This window comes from Apium graveolens, chromosome 10 (genome assembly GCF_009905375.1).
Source record: "Apium graveolens cultivar Ventura chromosome 10, ASM990537v1, whole genome shotgun sequence".
In the NCBI taxonomy this organism is placed as follows: Eukaryota; Viridiplantae; Streptophyta; class Magnoliopsida; order Apiales; family Apiaceae; genus Apium; species Apium graveolens.
The window spans coordinates 95,592,618-95,605,070 of record NC_133656.1 but is presented as its reverse complement, the minus strand read 5'-3'; the positions used below and the strand labels follow the sequence as shown (position 1 = coordinate 95,605,070).

General features: G+C 35.6%; 1 long non-coding RNA gene across 5 annotated transcripts; it reads left to right on the top strand.

The window, feature by feature from the left end:
* The first annotated feature begins 6,461 nt into the window (after positions 1 to 6,461).
* On the top strand, positions 6,462 to 10,129 carry LOC141692714 (uncharacterized). Of its 5 annotated transcripts, none has more exons than XR_012562877.1 (6): positions 6,462 to 6,657; positions 6,786 to 7,735; positions 7,820 to 8,075; positions 9,116 to 9,256; positions 9,682 to 9,788; positions 9,880 to 10,129. It is a non-coding gene; the product is annotated as an uncharacterized LOC141692714 (long non-coding RNA). The 5 variants fall into 5 exon arrangements; XR_012562880.1 differs by adding an exon at positions 9,463 to 9,549 and having other exon boundaries at positions 6,786 to 8,075; XR_012562879.1 differs by adding an exon at positions 9,457 to 9,549 and having other exon boundaries at positions 6,786 to 8,075.
* Positions 10,130 to 12,453: the final 2,324 nt, after the last annotated feature.

Here is a 12,453-nt window from a genome sequence, read left to right as displayed (position 1 = left end):
TTTTCTTAGCTTTTAAGCTAGTTCCTAGGATCATGATAAGATTCTTGTTGCTCATGACACATTGTTTGGGGATATTGAAATGTCTGAATTGTCTGATGGTTGGACAGATGTATACTATACCCTTGTTTGGTTGTAGGTATACTTTAGGAAAGGAAGCTACTTGAGCATCTCTCAGTGCATTTAATAGCATTGTATCTTCACGAGTTATAGCTCTAACTTTGCTGGTAAAGATATCTAACTCAGATGCCCTCCTTGAGACAAGGCAATTGAGGGACACCTACAGACATCTGTCTGTCCCTGAGTCATTTGCATTAACCACTATCCTCTCTTCCAGAAAGTTGTCCTTATTGACCTTGATCACTCTTATGAAATTGATTGTCTTGTCCAAGGCCTTTTTATATGTGAAGTGATTGTTGTTGAGAGAAGCTTTTAAGGCTTTAAGTAGTTCTTCAAACTCTTTGATCAGACTAGGTCCTTCAGCAGACCTAATAAGTCTCTCCATGTCAAGATCAACTTCTTTAGATTTCGTTACAGCCCCCTGGACTTGTTGTTGAGATGACCTACATCGTGTCAACCTAGCCTCTATCTCCCCCTTAGTCTTGTTGACAGGAATTAGAAGGGGAGTAGGAATTTCAGGCCTGACTTGTTCAGGTAGAGAAGGTAGTGGTATGTTGAGTTTACCCATGATGGCTCCTAAAGCTATAGAATTCTGCATTTGAAGATGCTTATGGGAGTCCACCAGGGTTTGGATATCTGTTTGTTGATTCTTGACAAGAGATGTCAAAGCCTGAACTTGTGCAGTGAGAGAAGAGTTGGAGTCTTGCAATGCTGTGACTTGACCCTGTAGAGACTGAATTCGCAGATTTGTTGAAGTGGATCCAGGCTGATAAGAGCTGCTAGATGTGCCAAAGTGTTCTTCTACAGCCTCTTTGATCCCTTCCATTAGCAAAGCTGAAGGCTTAAATCTACTCTAGTGAAGTTGATCCAGCTGGACCTTGGTCTCATTTGAGTGAGTAATTTGTTTCTGGATCACTTCATGGAGATTGGAAAAATATTTTTTGAGGTTTTTGACTTCCTTCTCAATGGAGGAAAGATCCATCCTAGCCATTTGCTCAGTAAAATGCTTAAATTTAGAAGAGATCTTCTCTTGAGATGGTATGATCTTGTCCATCTTCTCATTCACCAATTTTCTTATTCTGTCTTCATGGCCAGTAAGCTTGATTTCAAGAGCTTTATCAAAAAGATGAAATTCTTTGAGCTGAGCTTTGTATACATCAGTAATGGTATCATAGACAACTTCTGGACTCAAGTCTTTTACATTGCTTCCCAGAATAGTAACATACTTTTCTCTGAATCTGGTCAGGACTTGATTCATCTCCAAGACAAAATCATGAGACAGCCATGCATCCACATTTCCATCTTGCTCAGCATCATTGACAATTTTCTCATTTTGCCCCTCAACCTCTTCATTGTAAGCAAGCATGATAGCTTGATAGTCCTGGTTGCTCATATTTGAAGTCAGGAAATGATGTGAGATGTTGACCAGTCCAGATATCTGCTCCACTAGTAGATCATCTACAGAGGTTGATTGAGAAGCAGATTCTTGTAGCCGCTATGAGAGTATGTGAGGTTGTTGAGGTTGAGAGGTGGATGGTTCATCAGAAACACCTGTGACTGGGGTCACAGTTTGACTCACAGATTGCTCTGTGGTTTTGACATTGTGTTGTCCTCCACTTGTAGTGGGATCCTCCAATTGAATTGGAGGGGATTTGAATGGGTTATTGTCATGTACACCAGTCTCAAACCCTTGTGTGTCTTGCAACACACTGGCACTTGAATGTGCTCTGCTTGCCTCTCCTATGACAGGATCATGGCCAATTGTACTCATAGCTTCAACTTTCAAGACAATATCTGCTAGGGTTGTGAGGGGAGTTGTCCCTACATGAGGAACCTCCAATTGAATTGGAGAGGATTAAGATATCTCCCCCTCAGGAGTACTACCCTCAAACCTTTTAGTCTGTGAAGAATGTTTTGCACATGAAGGTGCATTAGAGGTATCCATGGGGTCTTCAGTAAAAATTGATGAATCCCCCATATTTGTGATGGTGTCATCAAGGTCTACCCCAACATGTAGTCTTTCACCATCTAGATGGAGTGTCTGGGTGTTGAGCAAAGCTTCCTGAGCTAAGTCACTTGATTGTTGTTGCACTTAAAAAGTGGATTCAAGTGGAGTTGGAATAGAAGAAATTTTAGTTATAAGAATTTGTTGCTCAACTGTGAGTGTTGGCAGCTCCCCCTGAATAGATGAGGGAGCTTCAAGTGATGTGTCCTTACAGTGTGTGCCGTCCTTATTTCTCCTAACATACACTTGAATTGCTTCTTATGCTGGCTGTGCAGACTCACTCCTAGTTGTTTTTACAACTACATCCTATTAGGAGGATGTAGAGGAGGGTATATTGGTCAGCTCAGTTTGTTTACTCCTTTTGGATGTTTTGACCAGAGGTGTTTCTCTTTCAGCTCTCTCTTCACCACCCTCAATTAGCACAGCTAGATTTATCCCCTTTCTCATCTTTTTACTGACCTCACCCTTTTGAGAGGATGAGGTAGTTGGTTCCCTAGCTTCTAAAGGTTGTGAAAGAATGGTTGCAGCTTGGGAAGATCCCTGTTGGTGATCCTGTGTTTGTACTTCCACAGGTTCAGGAATCATAGTTGTGCTAGATTATGCATTAGATCTCATGTCAGGCATAGGATAAGGATAAGTCCTAAACCTTCAACATAAATGAAGTAATTTTCAGACTTACATTGACCTTACTCTTTGTAGTATATGAGCCAAATATTATTTTGGACACTTGCTTACAATTGCCTAATTTAGTACTATCTATACCATTCAGTAGGTGTATGTCTGTTACTTTATTATTTAAAGTGGACATAATAAATCTAGGGAATACAATTTCCTTACCTCTAGCTGACACGGGCATGGTTAGCCTGGTTGCAAGTTCTTTCAGGATCAGCAGACCAACATTCAAGTGTTTATTTTGGGCAATTGAATACACCAGCTTTTGCACCACACTTGAAATGTTGTCATATCCTGTCTTCCTACATGTAAAAGCTCTCACTACTTAGTCAAAGATGAATGACCACTCCTTCCTTAGATTAGTTCTGTTTAGGATTGATAAATTAATTCTTCCACCATAGTTGATGAAGTCCAGAAACTCAATCAGCTCATCAGGAGTTGGCACTTCCACTAGATTTGCATTAGGCAGTCCCAAAGCTAGGTTCACATACTGCTCATTAACCTTAAATTGTTGACCTCCAACTGAGAAAGTCATTACCAAGGATACAGCATCATCATGCATCACAGTCCTCACCATAGCTGTAGTCCAAAAGGCATATAACACATCCAGGTACAGCACTGGATTAGCAGTCAAGGCTCCTGCAATGTACGATTCAGGTCGAAATTTCACAAACCCCTTGAAACTGTCAGGGGCCTGGTTAGCATCAATAAAAGCCAAGAAGTTTGTTCCTTTCCCTGGAAAAGTTGCTCTAACAGTGCTTTGTGCCATTGTAGTTTAGTAAGAGAGAATGGGTAAGAAGAATTTTTTAGAAAGGAGTAAAAACGAGAGAGAAATTGGTTTTTGCTAGAAAGGCTAGGTCAATTTAGATCTCGAAGTTGCAAATATGTGTATGTATCGAGAAGTCTGGGTATTTATAGTAAAAGTAAATGACTTGTCGAGAACTCAAAAAGACGTTTGGAGTTTGTCTATCGAGAAGTCATTTTACGAAAAGAAGTACATATCGAGAAGTCATTTTAAATTACTCTGTTAGAGAACTCAAAATTGAATTATCGAGATGTCAATTAAATACCCAGTTTGTCCAAAAAGGTGGACTAAATTAATTCTAACTTTTATTTAAATAAATTCAAAATAAAATTAGAATAAATTTTCAAAAGTATTTTACCAAAATAATTTATTAATTTAAATTATCCCAGTTCTGAGTTGTTGATAAGTTAAAAATTGTACTTGTAGAGAACTCTGTGAATAAACACTACTAGAGAACTCTACAAGGACTTATCAATAAGTCATTTTTAGGCCTATCGAGATGTCACTCGAGAAGTCAGTAAGTTGACTTATCGAGGACTCACTCGAGAAGTCCTAAAATGACTTGTCGAGAAGTTAATTTATACTTTTCGAGAACTCGGTTCTCTATATACTTTTGGTTTATGTAATTATGTCTTGTGTTAATTTTACATATTAAGTATGTAAATTAACAACTGAGCAATTTACTTAGAATTTGAAAAATTCCAAGTTGAATTTGAATTTGAAATACAAATATGCTGAGATTTCTGAAATATTTATAATTCATATTTCAGTTAACTTCCAATAAAATCAAATTACTATTGATTTACTAGAGATTTATCTGCTGTAAAACATTAACTGAGTTCTTGCCTTAGGATGAAGAATTAAGCATTCCAATTTCACCTACAAGTCTAGCGAAGGTTGCTTTATCCAAAGGTTTAGTAAAAATGTCAGCTAATTGTTTTTCTGTTGGTACAAAAATGAGCTCTAGTTATATCAAGATAAGAAAAATTTATAGCTTCCACTGGTACTCTGATGATTCTCTTTCTTCCCCTGAGGTTATGCAATCAAACTCAGGTGTATGACATGAGCTACCATTTTCATGGTTCTCTTGTTGATTAGTTTCTTCATTTTCTTATCCTGACAGACTTCACAAACTTCAACTTGAGCAAGCTCCATCTTAGGCATGTCTTTTACCAACTCTTTTTTGAAAAGGTATTAATTTCCTTGAAAATCAAGTGAGACAGATTTTCATGCCAGAGCTTGTTAATTTCTTCTGATACCTTGGTGTAGAGGCAAAAAACACCACTTTTATTTATTGAGTCAAAATCTTCAACAAACAACCTTATTTCCTTGCTCCATTCAGAGCAACTTCACCAGTTTTCTTGCTGATAATCAATGCATTCTTCTTTGTTAACTAAGACTTAAAGCCTTTGTCTGCAAATTTGCTAACTCTGAGAAGATCTACTTCAAGACCAGCTACCAGTGCTAAACATTAAGGACAACATTTTCAGAAACAATCTTACCATATCCCATAGTGAATCCTTTGATGTTGTCTCCAAAGGTCACCACAGGGCCAACTTTCTCCTCAAATTGTGATAGTAGGGCCTTATCACCTGCCATATGCCTGGAACATCTAATGTCTATGATCCAGATGACTCTCTACACTATGCCCTGCACACAATGTGTTTTAAGTGTGTTTGGAAACCCAAGCAGTGTTGGGTAGTTTCTTCTTAGTAACTTGTTCAACGGAAGTAGAATGAGTTATTTTAGAAGAGATAGAATTCAGTGACTGTTGTGCACGTTTTCCTTCTAATGTGGACTCATTTCTTGTTTATTTAAGGTCCACTCTCAGTTTATGGAAACTCTTCATTACTTTCAAGTTGCAAGGAATGCAATCAAACTTGTCACGGAATGAATATGGATCATTTGAATTTGCTTCATTGTATTTGCAAGTTCCTTCAGTTGGCTTGCTAACAACCTTTTTACACAGGTGAGTTAGTTGATTTGTAGAGCCACATTTTTCACACTTCTTTCTAGGAGCATTTGCAATATAAGCAAAATTATTGCTTTTGTTTATCCCTATTTTCCCAATTCTATTTCTCCTTTTCTTTCTTGCATCTTTAGTTTTGGTTTCTTTAACAGGAGTCTTGGGACTTTGTTTATTCATAAGCTTCTCTTCAGTATTGGAAGACTGAACTGATTCTTCAGTTTTCTTCTCTTTATCTTCATCAGCAATTTCTTGCTTGATAATCAATTCTTCTTCACTGAAGTTAACTTCACATGCTTTGAATATAGGTGCATTAACCTCTTTGAAAAAGGTTGGAGCATTCTCAGTTTTCTTTGCTTTCCCTTTATCACCTACTGTCTTTTTTTTGTCATTCATGGCATCATAGTCAAGCCCAATACACTACGCCATAGATAGCCTATCGCAATCCCCTCTCTAAAGAATGTTACATAATATGTTACCCTAGATACGCCAGTTATGAGCTAATTTAACATTGTATTTTTTTATGTTATCTTAGCCAAAAACACGATGTTACATTAGTTAAAAAGTGTTGCAGCTTGCAACATTTTTGTAAAAGTGTTAGTTTAGAGTTTAAAATATAAATATAATGTTTTTTAACTTAAATATTACTTTAGATTAATTTTAAAAGAATGTTAATATAAGTACTCAAATATAACTTCTAAAAATATATAATATAAAATATTTTAAATATACGAATTATATTTGTAGTAAAATATATATAAGTAATTACTTTTTTAATTAAAATGACTTTTAATCTTTTATAATAAAAATACTATTAAAGAAATAAAATATAAATATATAAATATAGGAATGTTTGGACAGAGCGGCAAGTTGCTTTCGGCTGAGAAGCGGTAAAATTATTGGGCTATAGCCGCCCAATATTTCACAAAATTTGAAATTTTTCCCTACACTCAGACAATCTCTCTCACTTTCTCGCAATTCACACACTCAAATTCTCTCTCTCTCCCGTTAACCTCTCTCGCGCTGAACTCTCTCTATCTTTATCAATCTCCCTCAATTTTATCTTTCACTCGCCACCATTATCAATCTCTGGTAAGTAAATAGGGATTTGCTTTTCTAATTAGGATTCAATTGAATTGGGGATCGAGGCTTCGGTGCTTCAATTAGGTCTTTTAAATTTTAATTATTTATCTAATCGCTCTCTATCTCTTTGATTTCAGGTGCTCGAATTTGGGTTTGCATTTGAAGGCTTTATCTGTGGTACTTTTTAGTTAGGGCTTTGTTTTATTTGGGTTTTGTGTGCGCAGTTGTGTGTTTAGTCTCTCTCTCCCTCTATCTCCCTGTGTCTTTGTCCCTATCTCTCTCTTTCTCTCTCTTTCTCTCTCTCTATGTCTCTCTTTCTCTCTATCTATGTACTGCATTAATAGATTGATACACTAATTAAATTCAATCTTTTATCTTATTATCTTTGATTTGAGTACTTTATCTGTTTGTGGATGTGATTCATGTTGTTTATAATTCAGTTTCGTTTGAGTTGAATGCCTTTGTTTACCTTTGTTTGTTTTTTGTTGTCTCTAATTTTATGGGGTTTCAAATCACTCCCTTATAACTGCATTCTTGTGATAAACATGTTTTTGTTGGTTCTCATTTTCTTGGGTTCCAAATCACTCCCTATAACTAACTATATTCTTGTACTTTCGAAACCTGTATAGACGTAATTCAGGAGAAAAAATAAGCATGGTTTCTCTTGATTTTCTGCTATCAAATTACAAACATTAGTTGTCATGCCTGTTATGCTGAATTGCTTGATTTATACTTTCTTGCTGCATTTTTATGTGGTACACCAGCCTCATGTTTTTCATATTGTTGTTGTGGTCATGTAGACAACGAAAATTTGGACGGCTTTTTAGGAGACTGTTGTGTTTTATGCTTAATGCTAAGTCTTTTTCTTCAGTACCTTTTGTAAAATGTCTGGTAAGCTATACATTAATTCATTCAAAGAGGTCTCTGCTGTCTGTTGGAGAGAAAATCCAAAATATAGCTGTATTTCATCTTTTGCACAATGCATATTTGCTCGGACACTTGAACACTTTGAAATAGGTCTCTTATGCCTATTGGTCTCTTTCATGTCCGGAGGAGGCAGCCATGGGCGGATCCAAAAACTGTTAAGGTTCTAATATTATTATTTATTTTTGCGGAACAAAGCAACAGATAAAGCATGATACTCATCCAAAAGCTTTGATGCTTCTTCCAGAAACACATCGATGCAAAATTAAATTCACTACTTGGTGAAAGGACTGCTTCAGATTGTGAGACCATTAAAGAAAAGCCATCGAAAGTGGAGGTGAACATATTTTTTTCATTCGAAGTGTTATAAAATATCTGCAAGGGTCTCTTACTTTCATTTTATTCGGGAGAAAAATTATGTTGATCCTGCTCCCTTGCCAAAACAAAAGGAAGAAGAACTCAATCCATTCTTAATTTTTCCTTCGCCGGAAGAAAAGTACAAGGTACTCAAATACTTTATCACATCCTGAACTTCAGTTGGTCATATGCTCTATTGTTCTATTTAAATAATGTAAGCTTAAGATAATGAAAAGTAATATTTCACAAGACAATAGTTTGACTAGTCGAGCTGCACTAGTGCAGTCTACTGCAAATATATTAATCTAATATGGGCTGGTTATTTGTCTTTTGCATTTAAAATGTTGTGTTTAGAATTACTCTTTGCGAGATGTCTTTCCATATAGTCTGATCTTACCAACAATATTTTTCTATTTGCAATTGTATATTTAGATATGTGAAAATCTCTGTATTACAAAAACAACTATAGATATTGATCGACTACATATAGTATGATGTTGGAAATGTTACTATTTCTCCTTTTACTGTTAGGTGCATACTGAAGTTGTTTCCAGTGATGAGACTGTGCTCAGAGCTTGTAATTCAAAGGAAGTACTTAATAAGCATTTAGAAGTATTTAGAACCAACTAATAAAAGACTCCAGAATTTGACATCAACTTTAAGTAACTTGTCTGGTGCTCAAGGAGAATGTATGTATGTTAGTGTATACAAAGTTCACTGAATAACTCAATGTAGCGAGATTTTTCACAATTTCTCTTTACTAATGCGGTGAGATTGGAAATGGAGTTTTAGATTCATTCTTTATGCCTATCAAAAACAGGTTTTTCAAATATAGTGTCACAATCTTCTCCACAAAAAAGTTGTCATTCGCTGATTTGTTAAGAGATGTCTTTCTGTTTCCTTTCTAGTTGTTGTGGCCTGTGGCTATGGTTGATGTGATACAACAATCATTGCATCTTCATCAAACTTTAACAGTATAAGACATGGCGGTACTTAAATAAATAGAACCTCTTAATTTGTAGAATACCAGGTTAAAAGGTTTTTACAATCTAAAATTCTCATATAAATTTTAAAAGTTTGACATACCCTCTAGATTTTGGAATGTGGTCGGTGTGATTTACTTGTTAGTTGGTGTGGTGGAAATGCTTTATATTGAAAAAAAATTATTATTTACAATTTCATGCAGGCTTCAGAAGATGCAAAAAAGGGAGTCAACCACGAAAGATCTTTTGCTTGTCCTGAAATTGAGAGTGCTAGAACAGTAGTTTAGAGGATCGGAGAGTCCATCGATGAACAGGAAAGAATCTTGCAAACTTCCGGGAACCAGGTACCTGTTAAGCGGTTGAGATGTTCACCTAGTAGAATGGCTTTACTATTATTTCCATGACCGGAATTTATATAAACATTTTTATGTTAAAACGCTAAATAAACTCGAGGACATTATTGTAGAATTTTTTTATTATATTATCTCCAACTTGTACAATTTTATTACCATTCTTGAATCCTAAATTCCTGAAACGGGATCAGCTACAGAGTCAAAGTTTCATGTTTTAGTTGTTGATGACAACATCATTCTTAGAAAGCTTATTGAAAGGCTTCTCAAAACCTCATCTTTCCAAGGTACTTTACATTGGAATTGTTATTACTACCAAGTTAAATAGAAAAGATTAGATTTTTATTATTAGTTTAGATTTTTTGGTTCTGATTGTTTTTTATGGCAGTTACAGTGGTTCTGATTGTTTTTTATGGCAGTTACAACAGTTGATTTTGGTAGTAAAGCTTTAGAATTTCTTGGATTACATGAAGATGATGAACAAATCAGTCCCAACAAAGCATTTACATCTCCAATAAATCAACAGGTACTCATTTTATTTATTTAAAGCTACAACTGCAAAAGGGTCGAGTTATATGCACTTCTGGATTGTTAAAACTTGGTCTTTTTGATTTCAGGAAATGGCAGTGAATCATATTATAACAGACTATTGTATGCCTGGAATGACATGCTATGATCTGCTCAAGAAAATAAAAGAGTCATCTTTCAGAGACATACCAGTAGTGATTATAGTTAGTTTGGATGTTTAATTTGGTTGTATATTTGGATATTTAATGTTTGGGTTGGATGCATTATTTTGCAGTTATGAAATTGTATAATTGGGATTCTTCAGTTTACAGAGTAAGCATTTAAATTTTTTTGTGCTAAAGTGTTACAATAGCCTCCTAAACTATTACCATATTATGTTTAAAATGTTTTATTAGGCTAGTTATAATGTTACAACAGCTTCTCAAAGTGTTACATTAGGTTCTATGGGCCCACTTGCCACGTCATCAAGGCAACTCAGTATTGTGGGCCCCATACTTGCCATACCAGCTAGTGGGTCCCACCGTGGGGCCCACTTTCTTAAAAACATTTTAAAACTCTAAGGTAATATAAAAAACAAGTTAAAACTGATCTCTCTTTCTGTTGCATTAGCAAGCTAAGGCAACATATAAACAAGTTAAAACACGATGTTGCCTTAGGCACCAAAGATGTTACCTTAGACCCCTAAGGCAACATGGAAAAACCTATCTTTAAGAAAATGTTACCTTAGCTTAAAAGTGGGGCAAGAGCAACATATTTACCCCCTAATGCAACTTTTTTTTTGGTATTACAGTAGGCATTTTATGGTGTAGTGATAACAATATTTGCACATGGCTTATTCTTCTCATGATACTGTCCGACCAGTTCAGATGCATTCCTGAAAGATTTCATCTTCACTTCATTCTTTTCCAGCTTCTCCCTGAGTACTGCTTCAATTTTATTTGCACACTTGAGCTTGTTCTTTAGATAAGCATTTTCTTGTTTTAAAGCTTCAAGCTCCACCAACAACAATTCAGTTTCTTGCTTCCCACTTTCAAGCTTCTCATTTATCTTTGTTAATATGCTAACTTTTTCATTAGTAGCAACCATGCTTTTGTGAATGTGAAACATTTATGTGCTCATCTTTTCAACAGTTTCCTTGTATTGATTCATATTTAAATCAATAGTGGTAAGAGTTGGTGTTTGTGATTTAGATGAGGATGATTCTCCTTGCTCCAGGGTCATGAGTGCATAATTTCCAAATTCTTTATATTCGTCATTTTCAGAGTCATCCCAACTTTACCCTCTGTAATATAAGCTTTACTTTGTTATTTCCTTAGAAGAGCTTTATACTTTGCTTCAAGTTCAAGATAAGCCTTGTCTTTCTTTGCTTTCTTAGGTTTCCTGCATTCTATAGCAAAGTGGCCTTGTTCATCACAATTGAAGCATCTTACATTAGATCTATCAACAGATTCAGTTTTGTAGCCATTCTTGCTGTCAGAATTGTACTTCCCATTTTCCTTCCAGTTGATGTCTTTGTTGAATGACTGTCCTTTATTCTTGAAGTATCTTGGCTTCTTTACTCTAATATTAGAGAATTTCCTAGCTACATAGGCCATTGACTGATCTAGCTCATCCAGTTCTTCAAGAGTATAGAACTCATCCTTTTCCAATTCCAGAATGACTTGCTCCTGTGAAACATTTGTTATTTGCTCACTTGTTGAGGCAACTGGAGTTTGAGATCTTGGTTCATCATTGGATGTTTGGCTTTCATTTACAATTAAGGCACTTGAACCATCCACAACATGTCCCTGACCAGATCTCAATGATTACCTTTGAATCATCTCTAGTTCACATGTTTTAAGAATTCTATATATAACTTACAGAGTTATTCTGCTCAAGTTTCTCCTTTCCCTGATTGCTGAGAGTTTCTTTTCCAAATGATCAGGGAGAGTAAGCAAGAACTTCAGGTTCACTTCTTCAGCTTCATAATATTTTTCATGAAGCTGCAAGTCATTTATCAGCTTGTTAAATCTTTCAAACACATCAGTAATACTTTCTTTTGGCTTTTCCATAAAACCCTCATACTGTGAAATCAGTATTCTTCTTTGGTTTGACCTAACTTCTTCAGTTCTTTCATAGAATACCTCAATCTTTTCCCATATTTGCTTGGCAGTGTCACAGTTGACAATGTTGTTGTACATCACATTGTCAAGTGACTCAATCAATATTAATTGCAAGCTACTATCCAGGGAGACTTTTTCCTTTTCAGGGTCAGAATACTCAGAAGGATCTTTTGGAGCAAAATGAGCTGGGATAACCATGTCTCCGTCTGTAGATTCCTCAACTCTAACCATAGGAATGAAGGGTCCATTCTTGAGGATCTGAATGTAGAGTGGATTGGCTATCCTGATGAACAACATCATTTTCTTTTTCCAAAGAGTGTAGTTAGCTTTGTCAAAGATAGGAATTTTGATGCTGCTGATTTTTTGTGTATTCATTCTTCCAAGATCTTGAATCTGTTTACTTTCTGATTTTGCTCTGATACCACTTGTTAGGAAATGAATAACACACAGAGGGGGGGTGAATGTGTTTTACTATTTTTGAACTTTTCTTGAATGTTTATGGTTGAACAAAGTAAATTGATTCTTGTAATGAAATGTGTTCATGCAGAATTTTAAACTTGC